This window comes from Protopterus annectens, chromosome 5.part0, assembly GCF_019279795.1.
Source record: "Protopterus annectens isolate FY-2018-M chromosome 5.part0, PAN1.0, whole genome shotgun sequence".
Classification (NCBI taxonomy): domain Eukaryota; kingdom Metazoa; phylum Chordata; order Ceratodontiformes; family Protopteridae; genus Protopterus; species Protopterus annectens.
Window position 1 is genome coordinate 828,062,899 of NC_056735.1, and position 22,996 is coordinate 828,085,894.

The following is a 22,996-nucleotide window of genomic DNA, read 5'->3' on the forward strand; positions in this document are numbered from 1 at the left end:
TGTCCCTCATGGGATGACCCAGAACCACGTGCCCTAAGGCTGCCATGTTGTGGTGTGGACAGCACCCTCCCTTCTGTAGTGCTGGGGGTACTGCCACTATGGAAGCATGAGCGTGCATGGACATGTTGACTCTCAGCAGGTGTTATTGCTGACCTTTTGCCATGTGTCCAATGCCCTACTGCCACCACATTTTCTAGCACAGACAATGTGCTGTCAAGTACTGACAATTTCTCACCCCATTGTATGTCCACTACATCATTGAAGTGCTGCATGACATCACCAATGTGGTGAAGGGAGTCACGGATGTCAGACAGTAATTCATTCTTGATCCTGAGCATCCACTTGGTGTTGCATTTAGAATGAGCTTGTGCCTTCATGGTGGACCGAAACATGCATCAAGTGACTTGTGATGTGACACTTGTGACAGCTGGTAGATGGGCAGCAGTCCTCCTTCAAGAGCCCCTGTCAATCTGCTGTGTGGGACCTCACTAGCTCTCTCGCTATGGATAGTGTCTACACTCACTGATGCCATTGTTGCCACACTCTTCTGTTCAATGCCACCACACTCTGTTCGATATATCTGTGGCCGCAGTGAACAGGCTATGTGTGGGCATACTGACTGTGTGCGGGGACAATGGGGGAGGAAATGAGATGTCAACCCATGGGACAGATTCACCCCCCAAAAAAACCCACCTGTGCTTTACTATTGCCACCATCATCATCAGATTCTGATGAGACACTGACATCAGGTTGTGAGGGGGACAGACTCCAACCCCACAGTCACCTGTGAGAAGGAAGACAAAATAAGTGCATTACTACCTGCACTATTTCGTCCGGTGAGCCACACATACATACACATACAGATGAGGTGCGACAACTTCATTATACATCTTATTTCTGATCTCATGCACAACACACAAGCAGATTACAGCATACACAGACAAGACAGGCCCTTAGTAACATGCACTGCAGCTATGTCCAGTTAATGTTTCCCCTACTGTGCACCTGTGAGTTAAGCAATATGTCAGTGTATGTGATAGACCTAGACCTAAAACACAGTGCACCCGTCTTGAGCATACTATTGCCCCATGTATAGTAGACTGCATAGACCTTCACAAAAATAAGTGCAAACATGTAACAGTTCCTGCACATACACTACTGTTATTACTGATTCAATGCACTTCTGTTAACCCCTCCAAAAATGAACATACAAGTAGTGTACTCTGGATAAGCTTATCAGTTGTGTCTACAACAAAATGGCAGTCCTTAGCATTCTTAGGTATATATGATCCATAGAAAAACAGCATCACACTCACTGGGTACAGGACGTTGGACTCTGGATATACCTGACGTACTTATAGAAATGTGAGGGAGAAGTATTGTCAGCAATACCAAATGTGACATTGTTACAGGATAATATGTGCATATATCAACATGTACAGTAAATACTGTGATGCTGACTACATTGCTGACATTCTGAGTATGTGCATAAGTGTGCATTACAAACAATCCCCACAATGCAGATTGACCTGACATCCATGTACTGGTATGCAGAGGCTGCCACAATTACTAATACAGTATTACAGTGATGAACACAGGAGGCTTACATGGATGCTCCTCTGCTGTGGATGCTGTGGCACCTACCTCCATGATGTATGGGCTGATGAATTCTTGAGAGCTGGTGGTTGATCCCAGGTTCACCAGGGATTCCTCTGTGGCCAAGAGTGGTTCTACTGCTGCAGGCCCTCCATCCATGGCAGCATGGTCCCTGGCCACAGCAGCAGCCCTTTGCCATGCAGAATTTACCATTTCTGTCACCCACTGTTGGACCTACTCGTAGCTTCTGTTCTGTAGCCCTACATGGTTGACTGCTGTGATGAGGTCTGCCCGCAGTGCTGCATGTTGCTTATGATTCTGGTGACTCCTGGACAGCAGGATGCTGTGATGCAGTCTATGGCCATCCAGGATAATATCATTTTGCGCGGCTGAAAATGGCAGGTGCCTCTGTCTATACATCCTATCTGAAAGACAAGAATAAGGGAACACATCACAGGACTACATATATTGCTGTCCACTATGTACAGACCCTGCACATCCAAATTGGCCTGCACTATCCACTGCTACCTCACATGTCATACCCCACTATGTATCAACACAGTATGTATGTGGCTATCAGCAACATAGTAGCAATACTGGTTATGTCCCTATGTGAGGTGATGGAGTGTGCTTTATGTCTCCACTCTCATGAATGCTGTCTACTGTGGTGTGTCCCCTATGGGCAACATCCCAGTACCATGTCAGGCAGCCACTGTTTGACAAATAGGTGTGTGTTATTACAAGTATATGGGGACAGTCCAGCAACATCCATGTGCCAAAATGACAGATAGCAATGCAAATGTGCTGTGGGGTATCTTCCCTGTAGGTGTCCTACTTGTCCAGTACACAGTTGTTTGTGGAATGTGTATGTGTGCCTGATATATGGGGTCCCTTTGCCAGACACATGTGGATATCTGACAAATGGTTGGACAATAATTGATGGTTGTTCTTAGACTGTGGATAACCTGGCTGTCACTTGCCAGAACCCTCAGAAAGCAATTACACTACAGTAATATCTGTTACTGCATTCATACCCTTGCTTTGTATGATCGATATGTACACTCTGTCACTGAGGTTGGGCCTGTGTCCCCCCACTACTAATGGCTATGACCTGACGTCCTGCTGTACTGGGTTGCCAGGTATGCTAGCCATAGCTGTCAAGCAATGAGATACGGATGTTGACAAAACAGTGACCTAGCCAGAGTACATCAGGGACAGTCAGGGACACCTGTACAATGTCTGAAGTATTCCTGTGTGATATTCACAGACTGAGAGGAGCTGAATGACAGTACATCATGTGATATGCCAGCTGTGTCCACTAGTACTTACTGTCATTCTTGTCTAACACACAATCCAGTGGCATTCATACAGGAGCTGAACATAGCAGGAGGGAGTAAGAGGTCCAGACCTGTGATCTGAGTCACAGCAGGCAGAGTTGAAATACATGCCTGTAGCTGTTGGACAGCAGACTATCACCAACATGTCATTCCCAGAGATGTACTACAGGCCTACTGTTTTAACCCCTCTTCCCCATAATTGCATCCTCCAATCTGCATCCCATTAAATGGAGACTTGTATTACATACTTGGTAGAGTGCTGTAATCTTTTTTGTGCAGATATCCTGAAGAAAAATACTTCTGAAATTGCAGTCTGTCTTGGTAAAGCAAGTTACAGACTTGTTTACTATAGGCAGCTGCTTGCCTTTTGTAGGTAATGCTCACTAACAGGTGATTGCCTGTGCACCAATCCATGGCACAGACTTGCTAATTGCATCCAAAACAGCTGGATTGCACTTTCATTAGCCAATGACATGGCACAACAGTGCTATATTTAAGGCCTTCCTGTAGGCCTTGGCCCCTTTCCTAGTCTCTGAGATGGATATTACTGAGGTGTGGAGACTACAGCATCACGGAGGGTAGGTGAAAGTACTGTCCACTGTTGGGATTTATGTGGTATGTCCAAAGTTTTGCTTGCTATGTTTTGCCATTGTGAAATGACTTTCTGATTATCTGGCAGTTCAGTGTTAAACAATGTGGGTTGAGGCCAGTAAGGGGGAAGACACATGTCATACATCATACGCATCAGAATATGCATGCTGCTGCTGTAGCTTCTGGTCTATCAGCTGTGTATGTTTGTAGGAGCACACTGTGACACATGTCCCTGTCACTTGACCTTTGCCTCCACCCCTTTATGTATGGGTGTTGTTGTGTTGATCCCTTGTTCTAGGGGGTTGTGAGGTATGGCAGGTCTATAGCAGGTAGCTAAACATAGTGCTGCATACGTTGTAGGCTGCAGCTGCTGGTTTTTGTCCAGGAGTCATACTGGGGAGGGTGAACACATTGGAGGACACCAAGTTGTATGTGTCAGTGAGCGAGCAGTGTCAGCTCTGTCATTTCAGCAGAGTCAGGGTGAGGGTACCCATAACAGTCCAGGTGAGGCAAGTGCTTAATGTACATATTTTATGTAACAGTTCCAATTGGTGAGTGGTAGGTGACGTACAGGTAGTCTATACATATTTGTGCAGTGTGTCCCTACCTACAGGTCTTTTACGTGCTAAAATGGGTAGCAGTGAATGCAGTATCAGCAAACTGTTTTGCTTAAAATTGCAGGACTCCGTCACTATTCGTTATATTCACAAGCATGTCATTGAAGTGCAACACACTGGATTCGAACCCAGGACTGTGGGTGTCAAAATGTACAGCATGCTAGGAATTTAACAGACGGAGCTACTGAGTCAATACTGCAGCAGGTCTATTTGCAAGATATATGTGCATGCATACAATCTGTTACACAGGATTTGCAGCAGCATGTGTGTTTGGATGAGTATGACATGTGACACTGAACTGTCTGTCATTATTTTCTAACCTCAATCTGTACCGACTGGCGATAAATTTAGTACACAGAGAAGGTTTTGTGAAAACCTTGCCAAACATAGGTGGCACAACTGTGGACTTTGTGCAACAGTCTGTGCAGTTGACAGTTATACCTGCTATCACAGACCTTACGTACATCCATCATTATTTATTTGGCTGTGTACTGGTGCAGTGTCTGCAACACAGTCCCAAGAACACTGCCAATTTTTCCATTATATGTACAAGCAATGTGTCATTGGCAATCAGGATATGTTTATGGAAACACCTGTTTTGCTTCAGAGCTGAGTGGCCTATTGGGCTAATACACTATGCTGTAGTTGACAGGGACCTAGCTTCGAGACCTGGCTGGGATGATTATTTTGCAGATTTGCAGCGTTAGAAACATAGAAGGTGATTAAGACACTTTTATGCAGTTTTAAGCGGGTCTGGGTGGTGTAGAGAGGCATGCAGTGCCTCTTAGCTCCCCTAAAACCCACGTTAATTAAAAAAAAAAGAAAAGAAAAAAGGGATGATAGGAAAGTGTTGAAATGGAGGCAAGCAGTGGGTTAAACATACTGAAAGACAGGTAGGGATGTGCAGGATGGGTAAGGAAAGGACCATAACTTTCTATTTCTTGTATAGCAACAGCTGTGCAGGTTGTAGAGAATTTGGAATTTGGAACCTCACACCACAGAGAGAGGGATGAGGGCAACATAACTGTGTTGATTTCATTTAATAATTGATTATGTCCAGTGGACATGGGTGCAAAATGGAGAGCTATGTATGGGGCAATATATTTTTATGTGGGACAGGTACCCTTTTTTTAAGGTGAAAGTGAAATGTTGAGGAAGGGGATATAGGTACATGTGGGGAGCTGAGTTGGGTAGGAGAGGCTGCATTTGTAGGTAGACAAGACAAACATGACAGCATACAGGGGCAGTGTGTGACACATGAGGGGGTATGCACCTAGGATGGGGAGGGTGTTGTGGAATCAGAGATCCATGTGATCCCAGATGGCAGCAGTGAGACTGATCTCCACACTCACGGGCAGTCAACACTGCTCCTTCACTGCCCCGAAGGTGGCTGTGCTGGAGGCTGGGCGCCGGGACCACTTTGCCCTTCTAGGTTGGTGAGTCTGCCCTCAATGCGGGGCAGACGATTCTCATAACTGGATGCATGAAGTGGCACACCATCACTGGTAACTGATCCTGGGTGACAACCCCCCTACATCTCCCACTCCCTAGGAGGATGGGCCCCGTCCCCTGAGGTAGTTCCACCTGTAGGTGGTACACAGCCAGCAAAGAGGACACCACCAGCTTGGGTCCCAGATGTGCTGGGACTCTGTGCCATGGCCAGCTGAGGTAGGGTAGGTAGATTGCCAGGAACCGGCCTACCCAGTCGAGCTATGGTGTTGAGGTATTTCAAAGTGTATTGGTTAGTAATGAAAAAAATCCACGGTGGTGGTGCTGCGGTAGCGTTGTTGCCTCACAGTAAGACGCTGTCCAGTTCGATTCTCAGCTAGAGCATCTTCTGCGTGGAGACATGCGTAAATGGGCATACCTTCATTGAAGGTTGTGCGTCAGGGCTGATAACTCGGCACGTAAGTATCAACTACCAATCATTAGGGGACCAGAGTTCCTCTGTGGTGACCCCTAACCGGGAAAAGCCGAAAGACACAGCAACAACAACAACATTGGTTAGTAATGAAATTAACATTTAGTTAGTTATAACAGCATGCCAGAATGTTGCAAATAACCCAGTAATATAACATTGCATAGTATATGCAACACAACAGTAAGTGAGATAACAGTCAGTATAGTAGTAGCATGCCAGTAACAGTTACGGCGTAAGGCCAACAACATAGGTAATTCAGCAAGGTATGTTAGTACATAAACATTGTAGTACATAACAATAATAAAACACAAGGCCCAACATAACATATATCAATAGCAAACATAACTGATATATAACAATAATAAATTATGATGCTGATAATGGGTGGGGAGAGACAGAAATACAGTCCACTAATACCAGTATAGGCTATATTGTTTGCAACAGTACTGTTGTATACTCTACAGGTCTGCCCTTCTTTTATGTATGCAAGTGACCTACAGCTTCTGTACCACATACATACCTCTCCAGCTATCTGCATAGGACAGTATGGGCCAAGCTGTAATACCAACAGGTACACAACTACAGAGTTCCATTACATGTACTGTGGACTGATGTAGTGTGACTGTGCTATTGACATAAATCATGTTGATGATAGATCTGTGACTGAGGGATTAGGCAACAGTGAGCACAGTTTGTGGCAGCTTGACACTTGAGAGACATGTATCATGCACAGTACAGACAGCTTATGACTATCATGCCATCCTTGGCAGGCATGGGGTTAGACTACCAGCAGACATTCATAAACACACCAGGCATACAGCCATAACAAGATGACACATTTTATTTATTGCATTAACTTTTATTAGTATTGTACTTGTTGCATTCATTTTCTGAAGTCTTATCACATTGCTGATCAATGCTGTTAACACTCTGTTACATCTGAACACACAAATTATTAACCCATTCTAATGGCTACTGCAACCATTTATTTACCTGTAATTTCTGTGGGGAGAACATCTGCTAACAATACATAACTGATTCAATAATATTTAGTAGTACTTGTCACTGGATTCGAACCCTGGTCTGTGTATGACAAAATGCACATCAGACCTAGCATTTATCAAACTGAGCTACCGAGTCATAATGATTCACTAATATTTGTCTACACCTCACCTGGTAACAAAATATGACTTGGTAATAGAAGTAGAGTGTTATACAAGACTGCAGTGACACTTGGACATGCATGCATGAGATTCATGCATGACAGAGATAGTAGATGAACTGTGCATTAATACATAGAATGCAGGTGTAGACAATATACCCCTAGTTGGTAGAAATATCGATGTGCTGCTCTGGCTACCTGACCCATATATAGTTGCAGATGGTATTTCTGCAGTCTACAGCTATTACAGTTTCATACTTCCCTGCAGCAGTGTACCTCAGAGCAGGAATGCATGCAATGGTTAACACAAGGCAATCCTGATATACATAATATACCTAGGCCATTCCTATTATTGCTTTAGATCTTAGTGCAGAACAAATGGGTGGCCTAATGGTTAAGGTGTTTGCCTTACAAATACAAGGTGCAGGGTTTGAGTTTCACAAGGGATAATTGGCTAGGCTTACAATGGCTTGCAAGGGCAGTTAGCTTAGTACTAACCTACAAACCTATACATTATATCTTGTAGCAGCTCTAAATCTACAGTTTAGCAGAACACTCTTTATTAGCTAACCTTCAGTCACTTAGTGATATTCTTTGTGTTTTTAGTTCACAGCAGATGCAATACTTGATTTCATGATCAACAGCCCAAAATACATGCATATTGCATAACAAAGCTTTATTAGGGGTGACTGGTATATTTTTTCCAGTCTTTATTGCGAAACAGTTCATATAATCAAGGTGCTGCAATATAGCTGTAATTACACAATTAATGAAGTAGAAACATTATTTCCTTAACATTATCAGGTTCCATGCTTTCATCTTTAATGCACTATACCTGGAATTATTCACTTATTTCAGTCTAGGTCTAAGACCACAGTCATTGCAGTACAAGCAAAACTGTATATACCTAATGGCAGTTAATACATGACTCTTTCTTGCTTATATGACTATAGATTGCAAGATAGATCTATACTGAACACATTCATGGTGTAACCTGGCCAGGTGCCCTGCATAGGCGTCTTGGTTGCGAGCTCTCTCCTCTGCAGCTCTAGGGAGAGAAGCACACCATTATGCATATCTGTGTATCACACATTCAGATTAGGTATTGGTAAAACAATGCAAAGAGTACTTACAGACTTGTGGGGCATTCCCATCCCAAGCATCCTGGACCCAGGTGTCCAGAAGTCCCCTCTTCCACTGCTTTAGATCATCATAATGGTGATGGACCTGCTCTCTTGTGTGGAAGATACCTGTTGCACTGGTGAGATCACCTGCCAGCTGGTCCCAGGCTTCTGCCTTGTACTCTGATCCCTGGGACTTGCTCTGCAGCAGCTGGACATCATGGTCTTTCACAAGGAGTCCAACCATGACACTGGACTGCAGAATGCCCCACCGGTGTGCCTGGAAGTGCACACCATCTCCAACACCTGCCATAGCTCCTACCAGGTTCAAACTCCAACTGGTTCCTCTGTATTTCCACCTGTTGCACTTAAATACACCTGTTTTCCCATCCTTTACTGCCATTGGGCAATTTCTATAAATGCGGTGCTTCACTTTGCACCGCGCAAACCCACTGAGCTCAGCTGAGCAGTGCTTAATGCTTAACAACGCTTAGCGGTGTACAAACCAGCTTAGCTGAGATGAGCAGTGCTTAAGCTAGCATTGCTTAACAGTGCTTCACTGCTTAGCAATGTGCAAACCAGCTAAGCAGTGCTAAACCATTCCTTGTTTAAGTTGTGGCTTGGCAAGGCTTAGCTGTGCTTAGTGGAGCGTAGGTGAGAGCAGCAAAGCAGGATTTAAAAATACATGTCATAATGTGTATTTGCAATCTAAATGCTTAATAATTTGTCTGTGTATTCATACAAAATTCAAATCAAGGATTTAATAGTACTTTTCATAAATGTGTATTTGCAAAATAAATTTAATAATCTGTCTGTGTAATCAAACTAAATTCAATTGAGATTTAAAATAATTCTCATAATGTGTATTTACAACATAACCTGCCTGTGTATTCAAACCCTGCACCTACTGCACATAAGGCTGTCACTCTAATCATTTGGCTACCTGGCTGTGTGGAATGCCTCGATACTTTTACATATACCTGCCATCTACATTTAAGCACAGCTGAACACCGCGGTGTGCCAGAAAAACATGCTCAGCTATGCTTAAACTTGACCTTTCCTTCTTAATTAAATGTATCTGGTATCCATTTTTAGATGTCTGGCATGTGTCCAGCGCTGTACACTGTGCAAACACACACACAAAAATAGTAACATAATATCATAATAACACTTTATTACCCTTGCATACATTGCTATCCGGCAGTTTGACAGTGCAGGGGTGTGTTACTCATCTCCAGACACAGTAACACACTCCCTACACTGATTCAATAATCTTGTTACCTGGCTGTCACTCAGTGACATGCCTTATTTAATATGCATGGAGTGCTACCGAGGGGGTACTACATACACTGGCATGGTACCTTCCATGTAGGCTTTACACTATGTCTACAAAGATTTTATTAAATCTCCAGGCATGTTTATCTGTCATTTAAATCAGTGAGCTCTAGGTTGCATTTATTGCTGTGTAGCTTTGTGAAACAATGACCAAATTGTACAATTTATGCAACGTTATATTTATTTATTTTCTTTTCTTTAGATAATCATGTATGTGAGCTGGTCCACTGAGTACCTATAAAGATATAACAAAATACAAAGATTTTCATTGGTAAAATTAGGTATATGTAACGATGCATAACGTCAAAACATGGACATAGCTACAAGCTGGAAAAAACAGGCCTCCTGAGTGAAAAAAAAATTGCAAAACTCCTTTTGATATCAAAGTATCACTTGTTCTAAATACACACATACTATTTACACATATACACATTTAATTTTATTGAGCCATAATGACAAAATGTAACAGAAGAAATCAATATGAAGAACCTTGTTAAAGTATACCAAGGAAACATTGTATTTCCTTAACCAGTGTCTTGGAAGCATATGCATTTACATCTATTAACTAAATGTTCATAGGATCATAGAGGGTTACTAGGCTAATGGCCCAGGGTCCTTACCAGCCTAGCCAAGTTCAACCCATGTTCCCAAGTTGCCTGGTTCAAGCAGACAGTAAAATTAGCACTTATTACCCCGTCCAAAAAGGACGCAGGTAGAACCCATTGGGCAAATTTCCAGTTACCCATCCAATCATCCAAATTATGCTTAAATAGGGCCAGCGAGGAGTTTTGTTTAACATGAATAGGAAGCTTGTTCCAAAGGTAGGACAACCTCTGTGAGACAAATCTGTCTCTCCAGCAAGTTCTGCTGATGTCACATACCAGGTTAAGGCCCTATGAGCGTGTGACCTGCGTGCCATTTGACTTGCGAATGTGCAGCACTTCCATTAAAGTTGGGCCAGAGATTGCTCTGTATACAAGGCACAGGTTGCGTCTGAACAGTCTGTATGACAAAGAGCAAAGTGACAATGATTTTAGTTGGTCCACATAAGACAGATCTTGAAAAATCTGAATTTTCTTTGTACGGAACCTTTGTGGTCTCTCCAATTGCTGCAGGTGTTTGGAAAGTAACATACCAAAGGGAGCATTGTACTCTATTATTGGACTGATATGGGAAGGGTACAGGGGGGTTATAATGCCTTTACTTATGAGATGAGCAATATAAAATGCCTCTGTGGAGACATGGTGATCGAAGTTAAAGTCTCTGCCAATCTGTGTGCCCAGATCTCTCACCACTGACTGTGTGCTTAGAGTATTGCTATTGATGTGGTAGTTTGCAGGAACATCACTCTTGCCAAAGGGGATGATAATGCATCTTTTTGCATTAAGTTTAAGACTATTACTTTGGCATCAGTCATTAGTCTGCATACAACCTTCTTGCAGGATGTTGACATCATTAGGGGTTTCAATGATTGCTCCCAATTTGCAGTCATCAGCAAACTTTGTCAGCCACAGACCTTTAATTTTAGCCTGTATTTTGGTAGTAAATTCCAAACAGTAGGGGTCCCAGAACTGATCCCTAGGGAACACCACTGGTTATAGGTCTACTGGAGGAGGTGAAGTCCTCTATTTTGACTGTATGCGTTCTATCAGTGAGCCAGTTTGCAATGAGTTTATCAATGATCCCTGAGTTGGGAATTGTGTCAAAGGCCTTGGCTAAGTCTCCGTAAGCCAGATACACAGATTTGCCCTCATCCAGGGCTTTGGCGACTGTCTTGAAGAAGTCCAATAAGTTTAACAGGCATGATCTCCCCTTGACAAAGCCAAACTGGGAGGGGGTCGAGTGTTTGGAGATTTCCTATATCTTTGTTAATAAGGTCCATGATGATTTGTTCCATGGCAGTTCTTGGGTTCCATGGATGCACCCCCTGTCTGCAAAGTGATGACAGTAGCTGTTTTCCATTCCACTAGGAGAAAGCCAGTGCTTGGCTGTGACTGAATAGCATGCTCAATGGTGATGCTAATTCTTGTTTTAACTATGCAGAACACAGCCTGGGATTTTGTCTGGTCTCATAGAGGCTGTGTTTTTGGCCTTGGAGAGGGCATGTAAGACCTCCTCCTTGGAGATACTAGGTGGGGAACAGGTGTTAGGGATGCTTTGGGGTTTATGTGGAAGGGACAGGGGAGTGAAGTTTTCACTGAACCTGTCAGCTAGCAGGTTTTCTATATCCACAGCTTCTTTATATGTAATACCATTAACTAGGAGTTCAGCACAAATCTGGGCCTTATCTTTGAGTTTATGGATATAACTAAAGAACACCTTGTGGTTATCGTTAGTTAGGGAAGCTAATTTGTAGTTAGCTTTGGAGGACTTCACTAGGAGTCTTATTTGTTTGTTTAAGTTGAGGAGGGAGTGTTTCCAGTTTTGAAACCGTTCCTTTCTACTCTTAGATGGCAATTTCTTTCTCTTATTGTATAGTCTATTAATGGCAGTTGTTCACCAGGCAGGTTTGTTTTTCCTTGAAGATCTTGCTTTGGTTCTATCAGGTATGGCAGAGTTAATACAATTGTACAGGTGCTTGTATAAAGCATTGGTGTATAACTCAACATAGGTGTCTGTTCCATCAGTTGGGGAGGGGCTATGAAGTTATTTATGCCATCATGCAAATAGTTGTAATTGGCCTTGGAGAAGTTTTTTTGTCTAGTTGTTGCAAGGGGGGGGGGGGCAGATCTCACCGGGGATGGCCAAACACTGGGCTAGTGCAGCGGTCCACCAGGTTGGTGAGCTCCAGTTCCAGGATGTTTGAGCCCCTTGTGGGTGTATCAACCAGCTGGTCCAGCATATTGGAATTAACAAAGTCCTGGAACCATTGGGCAGGTGAGTTAGAACATGTATAGTTGACCCAATCTATGGACGGGTAATTAAAGTCACCCAAAACCAGGGTGATTGGTTGTATCTTGATTGACTCAAGTAGATCCAAGTAGGCTAAGTGGATGTCCTGATTCATTGAGGGGGTCCTATAACTGGCAATGATGTGAAGAGGGGTCTTAGCTACAGTCAATTGCACCTGAAGTAATTCAAGGGAATCGTGCTGTTTAACCAATCTAGAGGTGTATTTATCTTTAATGAATATTGATACACGCCTCCTTTAGTTCTCATGCCATCAGTTTGTGGTCTGAATGTGTGGAAGGAAATGTAATCTGGTACAGCTGGGGTTGCTCTCTGCAGCCTTAAACCAGATCTCAGTGAGTGCTCAAATGTCAGCATCTTCCAGAGTGAGGGCTTACTTCCAGTGAGTGCAGTTTCTAGTTTAGATTCATAGCCTTTAGCAGCATAACCTTGAGGTTTTTAGAGGATATTTGTACATCGGGAATTTTGTTCTTGTGAGATTGTCTAAAAAAAGGCACTATGGGGATGGCAAGAGCCTTAGCCAGTAACCAAAATTACAGGGGTGATAGATGAAGACATCTCTGGCAAAGCCTCGAGGTCTGTCGACCATGTCATTCCAGGCTGACAGAGCCTCGAGGTCTGTCGACCATGTCATTCCAGGCTGACCGATACTGGATCTCCTTTGAATGACACCAGAAACTAATCCAATTGTTAAAGTCAAGCATTTTTTGTTTGCATTGAGGTATCATCTTAGGCAAAGTTAAAATGCTATTTAAGGCTAGGGTCATACCTGCCTGAGACAAATAATCAGAGAGCTCAGTTATGTATTTCTTCATATAGTCCAGTGAGGTACATCTCAAGTCATTCACACCAATATGGACTATGACAGAATCATAACATTGCCTGTTGTTGAGAGACCTGAGTACATGTGTGATGTGGTGGATCCTGGCACCTGACAGGTAGCTGACTGTGACCTTGTCCTTATCCAGCCTGGTCAGAGGGACATCTGTGTGCTTCACAATTGAGTCGTCTATTACTAAGATGTTTGTTTTTGTGTTAAGACTTAGGGGTTTGACTAGTGAGACACTGGTGTGTGATATATAATGTGTATTATGTAAGGGGATCATTTTGACTGCTATGAAGGTTATAGTTTGAGTCTTTGACTGACAATATTCTTTTAGAGGTGGGCAGTAACCAAGATGCAGCACTTTAAATATCATTATACTGAACAGAAATGTATCTATGTTAATGATGAGTAACCAGTTACATTTTTAACAGGTCACAGTGGTATGTGTTGGTGCCATTATGAAGAAAACAAAAATATGCAAATTTTATTTTCATCTACTCATGGTTTTGTGCATGTTTTGGGATGAGTGCAGGCACAATAGCGTCAGTTCGCATTCTAATTTAGGCATTAGGACATTTTCAGCAATGACTGAGCATGTAGAAGGAGAAAGAAGGTCAGAGATATGGTAGCAAAGCTTATGCCGAGGTGTAACATTACTTGCAATGTTATCAGTATGCAGGTAAATTTAGTATAGGGATGTGATTAAGCACCAGGTACTTTTGCTGAGTAACATTTGGAATAAGGTTACCTTTAGTGTTTTGTAGTAAGAGGCATGGATTGCGGCAAGTTTTTGTTGTGTAGAGAAAAACGTCACATTGGTTTTCTTATAGTCAAGCAGCAGGTTATTATTTTGGTGCCATGTGCAAAGGTCAGCAAATTTTCTCTGTAGATTTGACTGAAAAGAGATGTATTCTTTGCTGGATTGTAACACAAGGATGTCATCTGTATACGTTGCAAGGTTAAGGTTTGGTAGGTCCAAGGTAGGGTCATTAATAAATAAAGCAAAGCATAGAGGTCCCAAGATTATACTTCATAACAAATTGTGATTCTAACTTAAGTGTTTTACTATTTACATAATATTTCCTTAACCTTTATACTTTGGAAGTCTCTCTTCCAAGCATTGCTGTGTTGGCAACAATAATGTTGTTAAAGGTCACCAGTGGTCATGAACTGAAAAACATTATTTTATCTAATCTTAATCCTTTATATAATATTAACATCAATGCAGAACTATAAGAAGTTACACATTTTAATTTGTTCCACAACCGATGGCCCAGTGGACATAATTTTTATTTTTTGACTAGGTTTCCCCATCCATAAGGAGGTTTTATATATATATATATATATATATATATATATATATATATATATATAGATATAGGGTTTCATTAGTCATCGCAAACATTCAAAAGTTCGAGCCTCATATGGTCAACACCATATATATGAGCAAACTTTTGAAAGCTCGCAAGTTTCAATGGAGATCGCCATAGGGAATATTTCCCCTTTACTTCAATGTAGTGCGGACTTGGAGTTGGTATATTTAAGTAGCGGGGGTGTGGTAGGTGCAGGGGGCTTGACCTCTGCCCAGAGCATTCAAGTAAGTTTTTTTTTTTTTTTATTATTTGTTCAAAGTTTTAAAACTTCGCTTATATGGTGTTGATCATATGAGAGTTGAAGTTTTAAACCTTCGAGCATATAATATAGACCCATGTGTGTGTGTGTGTGTATATATATATATATATATATATATATATATATATATATATATATATATATATATATATATATATATATATATATACATATATTTCTTTGCCACACGGCTTTCTTTGATATTACTTAAAACTAGACCAGGCAGAACTTTACTTGCTTCCAGAATCTCGAAAGAGTTACAGAAAGGGGAAAAGAGAGAGAGAGTGAGAGAAAGCGAGAGAGAGACTGCTATTCATTTATTTTACTGGGTAAGGAGTCTTTTAGCTGGGCATCGTTACATTTACATTGAAGTCTTGACACACACACACACACACACACACACACACACACACACACACACACACACACACACACACACACACACGCACACACGTGCATATACAGAGAGATGGGGAGCAAAGAACAGAATAGTATGGCAAATGGAAGATCGATTATCAAGACATATTAAACAAGTGTTTGCATGTAAATCATATAATATTACACAAACAGGTAACTTATAGGTTTATAGAATAGAATAAACTATAAATACCAGCTGCATACAAATATACTACAGAAGAGTAAACAGATTTAGACAGAAAGCAACACAAGCCAATAAAGTTAATTTAGAGCATATGTAATAAATAATATGCAAACATTACACCTTGGTAAGAACAGGGAAAAGGTCTTTGACATATAGGTAAAATGAAACTTATACACTCAGAAAAGCCATGAAGTAATTCAACCATCAGAGGGCACTGTGTGAATGGATAGCTTTAAGGTCATGCTTTAAGACTAATTTTCCACGTGAAAAAAGTTACCATAAAATAATGTTTTCATTTAGGCAATGTTATCATGGGTCATTTTAATTATCCTAACATTGACTGGGGAACATACATGACCACAAACATGCTGGTTCAAAGGTTCTTGGACTTTGTTAATGCAAATGCTGTGGAACAACTAGTCAGCACACCCATGAGGGGCTCAAATGTCATGGACATAGTACCCACTAACATGGGATAGCTTTGCACCCCCCAAGTGATATCCTCTCTGGTAAGATCTGACCATAAATCAGTCATTGCTGACATAATTATAAGACCAAATACCCCATCAGATCAAAACTGCTTAAGAATTTCTTTAAAGCAAATTATTTCCTACTAAGTGATGGTATACGAAGTTTGAAAGCTCTCTCAGATACAGATATCAGATAACATGGACTGCTATGCATGTACACCAAAGCCCTATATAACTATTTAAAAAGTTGTATAAAATCAGCTGTACCTGATTGGATTAAAAACAGATCTTGCCAGAAAAACAAGCCATCCTGGTGGATACTTACCATAAACAGGCTATACAACAAAAGAAAGAAATTAATATCTAAGCACAGAAGGGAACTGGCTCACTAGAGGAAGAAATTCTTCTCTTGCCTAAGCAAACAAATTAGATATATTGTCAAGTCTTCCAAAGCTAATTACAAAACAAAAATGGCCTCCCTGGCTAAGGATAATCACAAGACATTCTTTAACTATGTCCACAATCTAAAGGGAAATACCCAGCTATGCACCAAACTGGTGGTAGATGGCACCACCCATACAAAACCAGAGGTGGTAGCTAACCTGCTAGGTGACAGATTTGGAGAAGACTTTACACCCACTATCACCCCAGTCATCCCCCAAAGTATACCTGCTACCATTCTGTTACCTATTATCTCAAGAGAGCAGGTTGTCCCTGTGGTCTCCAAGGCCAAAAACACAGCATCAATTGGACCTGCCAACATCCCAGGGTGCCTTTTAAACAACTTAAAACATGATCTAGCTGACCAACTTGAATCACTGTTTAAGAATGGGCTGTGAACTGGCTATTTCCTGGCAGAATGGAGGTCAGCAACAGTAATCCCTCTGCCCAAAGGGGGACCATCAACTGATCCTGGATATTACTGACCCATAAGCCTGACTAGCCTCATCTGCAAAGCCATGGAAGAAGCATTACAGATTTTACTAAAAAAGGACATGGGGTAATCTCCAAACCCTACACAGTTTGGATTTATCAAGGGTAAATCATGTCTGTTAAACACTGTTGACATCTTTGAGAGGGTCAGCAAAGCCCTGGACAAGGAGAAGACAGTGCATAATACCTACCTCATCCTGGCAAAAGCTTTTGACACAATACCTCATTTAGTGATTGTAAATAAACTCTCCAAATTGGTAAAGTAAACCCTATATCACCAGATGGCTAGCCATTTGGCTAACTAGCAGGACACATACTGTAAAGGTGGGTAACTTCACCTCTACTAATAGACCAGTCACCAGTGGTGTACCACAGGGTTCTGTGCTAGGCCCTTGCTGTTCAGTATTTATTTCTCTGAAGTTAAGGCAAATGTGGACAGCCTGTGGTTGACCAAGTCTGCTGATGATTACAAACTGGGTGCTATCATTGATACCTCCAATAATGTGAACACACTGCAGAAAGGCTAATGTAGACAAATGTTTGGTGAAAAGCCAAAGACTAAAGCTAAATGCAAAAAAATGCATTATCATGCCCTTTGGGAAAGCAAACATCCCTGCTAATTACATTATAGACAGCACCCCCTACATGTAGATGCAGTGGTATGAGATCTGGGTACTCAGGTTGATAGCAGTCTGGACTTCAATTACCATGTGTCCACAGTGGTAAGGCAAGCCTTCTATGTGGCACATCTTATCAGCAGGGGGATCACGTCTAGCTCTAAGGATGGTATAGTTCCTCATCAAGCCAATAATTCTGTACAATATTCTATTTTGCATGTATCTGGCCAGACACTTGCAACAGTTGGAGAGACCACAGAGGTTTCTCATGAAGAAAATACAGGGCACACAAAGCAAGTCCTGTGCAGAAAGACTCTGTCTCCTACAGGCTGCTAAAAGTCACCTGTGCATGACTTACAGAGCAATCTCTGACATGGCCCTAATGGAAATACGTCACATCCATAAATCAAACAGCATGAGGATCAGTCACTCCAAGGTTCTTAACCTAGCTTCTGATATAAACAAATCATGCTGGAGAGAGAGACACATATCCCAGAGACAACCTCTTCTCAGGAACAAGTTCCCCATTGATGTAAAGCAGAGTTCCTCCCTGACCCTCTTCAAGCGCAACCTGGATCAATGGATGGGTGACTGTAAAATCACTCTTGTGGTGGTGCCCATGTCCCTCATGGACAGAGGCAGTTGTTATTAATTTTCATAGGCTCATTCCTCAGCAAACCTTGCTCCTCTAACTACTTCAGTTTGGGTAACTAGGGATAAATATGGCTAGTCTTGTCAAGGCTCTAGGGCAGTTAGCCTAATAACTTCCTATGAACCTATTAATGTCACAATGATGACATCAAGATACACTGTGGGTAGCACCAAGTTATGAGTAGCACAAAGGCTTAGTGGCAAATATCTGGTCATGGTACAGTTTCAGTCCCCACTCAGTCTGTATATGGAGTTTTCATGTTCTCACTGTGTCTATGGGTTTTTATGCATGTAGTCCACCCCCCCACACACACACACACACAAGAGAAAAAATTGCTGTTGATTAGTTATTCAAAACTGTACCTATTATTGGTTTTACTCTTGCACATGTGAAACAAGTCATAGTTGTAACAAGCCCAATATAGACCACTTTAAATAGCATGACATCAAAAGAATAATATATCGAATTACCATGGTTGGCCAACACGAATGGAATTACACTTTCTAATTGAATAGGAAATGTAATTCTGTTCGTTTTGGCCAACCATGGTAATTCGATATATTGAATTTCATAGTTTAGATCTTTTGGCATTTTTCAGTCTTCACTTACTTTATGTCGATGTTAAAGCCATTGGCTATATCATGTTTCGATTATGTGATACAGACCTAGACTCTCTCTCTCTCTTCATATATATATCTATATATATATATATATATATATATATCTATATATATATATATATATATATATATATATATATATATATATATATATATAGTTTACTATCAAAATTAGACCATAATTTTAGCTTTGACACACATATTAACATAACAATAAAAACAGTAAACAGACAATTAAGCTCCCTCTATAGGATTAAACCCTTCCTTACTCCAACAGCTAGAACAACTATTGCCCACACCCATCTAATTTCCACCCTCCTCTACGCTTCTCTCATCTATACCAACCTATCGAAAAACAACCTTAACAAACTAGCTACCTCCTACAAGAATATTGCCAGATTTGCTACTGGTTCCTCATTTAGAACTCACCACTGTCAAAACCTAAAGCAACTAGGATGGCTAGAACTTCACAATCAACTTCAGATTCAACAACTTATTATTGCCCTTAAGATCCTCTATCTTCCTAAAAATACTCCTATACTTACTAACCTTCTAACCCCCTACAGTAATTTGACAACCCTTCGCTCAGCCAATAAAGTACTAGTATCTACAGTCAAATCCAAAAAGAAGGCCGGTGATTCTCTGTTTGCCAACACTGTTGGAAAATCCTGTAACCTGATTCCCAAGGAACTCTCATCTCTCTCCTTAGTGAAACTGTTCAAAAAACAACTCAGAGAATACTTTAATAACCACTGGTTATGCCCATGTAGTAACCCAGACTAATCTTTCCACCACTTTCTTTGAACCCTATCTACATAACCATTTGCAACTTATTCCAAATTTCTCTGTGCCTCAGAGAGTAGACCCACCTATACTAATTCAGTCTTTTCAACTTTCTCTTACATAGGATCCTCCTTAAATTATGTATTGGCATAGTTTGCAGCTTGCAGCATTACTTGTTTTCACATATAAATATCTATATAGACATTCTTTATCTTTCTTATTACATGCTACCTTAAAGTTGTTATGTTACTATAAGATAAATTGGATGACTCACTGTTAAAGACTGTACCTGAAGCTGCTATATTTGTTAGTGTGTTTTTCACTTCTCTTTCTTATTGTGTGCTACTTTAAATTGTTTGTTGTTCAAGCTCTTTCTTATTATCTGTTACTTTTAATAGTACTATTTTTCTATATAGCATTTGTATTCTTCACCTTAAAATAGTACTGTACCTAAATTTGTTACAAGTTTACTTATCTGTACCTGACGTTGCTAAAATTTTGCTTATATGGAGCTTTCCCTCCCCAGGCCTCTACTGAAAATGGACATATATCCAGTTAGACCAGCCCAGTCAACAAATGTAAAATAAATAAAGTAAAAAGAAATAAATTAGGGGTAAAGGTTCAGTGACCACGGGATGTCAAATTCCAGCTGGTTGAATCCCGTGTCATTGAACCTTCATGTGTGCGACATCCCTGTCAATGAATGCACTGTGCATTCACACATATGTGGTCAATGTTGTTAGTAGAGATCATGGCACAGTACAGATCAGGAAATGTACCTCTTTCCCCACTGTAGTGCGATCTCAGAGTTGGAATATATAATTTGCTGGGGGTGTGTGGGGTGCAGTGGGGCTTGCACCCCTGCAAAAACGTGAAGGTCAGTGTTATGCAGTACATTCATACTACTCACAACCAGAACTGCAGTTAGTATTCTGACAGGTGTGGGGTAAGCAGTATGTCGAATAATGCTGAATCTAATAATCGTCATGGGATTCGACATACTGACTTGTTCAGTGTTCCGAGTTCGGTTATGTTTTTCACTGTATTGTACATTTTTTTGCTTTGTTCATCGCAAATTTGATAGTAAGCCTATAAATAAATATATATATATATATATATATATATATATATATATATATATATATATATACCATCTATAAAATGTAAATAATTATGGGAAAACTTCAAATAAGTATATAATAGAGGGTGTTTGAAACTCAGCTGCCTTAAATATCAACGAAAGATGCACTTTTGGGTTTTGGAATGATGCACACATTTCAATGCAAATGTTTCTATGTGATGGTAATTGCACTTTGCTCTCATTTACTATAACGTGGGGAATGAAAAGTAGTAAGGATACAGCCACTGAAGGTGTAAGATATACAGACGCAGCAGATAAGACTGTACGAGGTGGCAATAATACCCATAATGCTGTTTCAACTTCAGTTGATATTACAAACATCTTAATAAAGACTTATTTCAAATTTTAGTTAGTTACCAAGTATTAAACTGAGAGTTTAGTTGGTGAAAACTCTTCGACAATATGTTAATCAAGTTAGGCAACTTCAAAGGAGTTGTCTCATGTGACTGAACTTTACATAACACTATAACTATTAATAGCATTGATTTTATTTTGATTGCATTAAGGTTAATGTCTGTGCAGTTCTAGTTGAACAAGGAAAGTTGAATCAACTGCCAGTAAGACAGATAAATTATCTATATAATGTAGTACCTTAATATCATTAGATAGAGTAACCATATTCTTTAGTAAGATACAAAAAAAGGAGGGGACATGGGACAAGGCCATCTGGTACACAAATCATAGGATGAAGAAAATATGTGTGCATGTATATTGTAATACATCAAGAAATGTATCAGTTCTGTTGCAATGCATATATCTGTGGTGAAACTTAGAGATGACGCTATTGGCAATAGTGTATTGATGAAGTTACATCTCTACTCATTTCTCAAAAAATTTAGAGTAGGGTTATGAGATCAATTTGATGATAATAGCTATAACAGGTAAAAGAACCACCTTTGTAAAACATAACTTTTTTTTCAAGCAGTGGATAACCTATCTTCTTAAATGGATCAACTGGGATGTGCATTGACTGCATAGACTACTGCTAAATACAGTTTTAGGAAAGTTAGGAGGCAAATTGTCTATGGAAGATAAGGCTCATTTTGATATGCCCAAGTGCTGGAATAGATAATATGTGGAGACTATATGGAGTCTGACAGCAGTGGATTGGTAGGGGAGGTGGAAAAAAGAGAGAGAGAGGGGTCTAGGTGGCTGTGGCTGGAGATTTTACTACAGGAAAACAATGTCAAGCAAATGATGGGAAAAATGTTTAGCAAGATATGGAAAAGGGGGTGGGACAATATAATCCAGGGCTAAAGACAGAGTGGCTGCAGTTCCAAAAGGTTTTTGGATTTTCCTGTTGATTTGGTGAAATAAGAAATATTTTTTATATTTTATTTAGTTTAGCTCAGTTATTATTATTATTGGCATCTCAATGTAATATGAAATCATTATGAAATTTACTTGCCTAATATGCTAAAGAGATGTAATCTCTGTGCCTCAACTTCATTTTAATTTGTAGAGTCAGTGAAGATGTTGATTTAACTTCTATCATCCAAAGAGTAACCATTTTGGTTATCATGATAATAGTCCAAACTTGGCTTTAATTAGTAAATTCATCTAAGATGTTGATTTAAAATGCCAGGAACATAGAATTAAAGATGTAGTAATGCCATTCATAACTAATCTATGCTGAGATGATTGATTAATACCAAAAATGTGTTATTAAAGTAGTTAAAATCAAATAGGTTTATACTAGGCTATTAGTTTGCAGACTATTACATACCTAGCCAATAACCAGAAACCAGGATCAAACCCTATACCTTGTATCTGTGAGGTAAAGACCTTAACCATTATGCTAAAAGCAGAAGTGTGGAATTTTCATTGTCTTAGCATGAAACAGTATAAAACAGATGAATTGTTACTGATAATGTTAAACATTACGCAAGCATCAGACTGGTATGGAAGCCACAAGCCAATCAAGAATGCTTCCATGACCAAAAGAGATGTCATAGTGGGGGAACCCTTTATAAGCTCGAAATACTGAAATCTCAAATTTCAGAATCTCGAGTTCATAAAGTAGAAGGATCGAAGATCGCAACCCCAGAAGTGCGAAATTCAAAATCTCTAATGCGTGAGATTTTGAATTAGCATTTCTGGAATTGCACTGTGTTCATGAATTCAGGTAAGT

At 40.4% G+C, this 22,996-nt stretch overlaps 1 protein-coding gene across 1 annotated transcript in view; it reads left to right on the top strand.

Annotated features, from left to right (window-relative positions):
- LOC122802225 (coagulation factor VII-like) overlaps positions 1–22,996 on the top strand; it is a 794,227-nt gene that overhangs the window by 28,013 nt on the left and 743,218 nt on the right. The window lies entirely within an intron of this gene.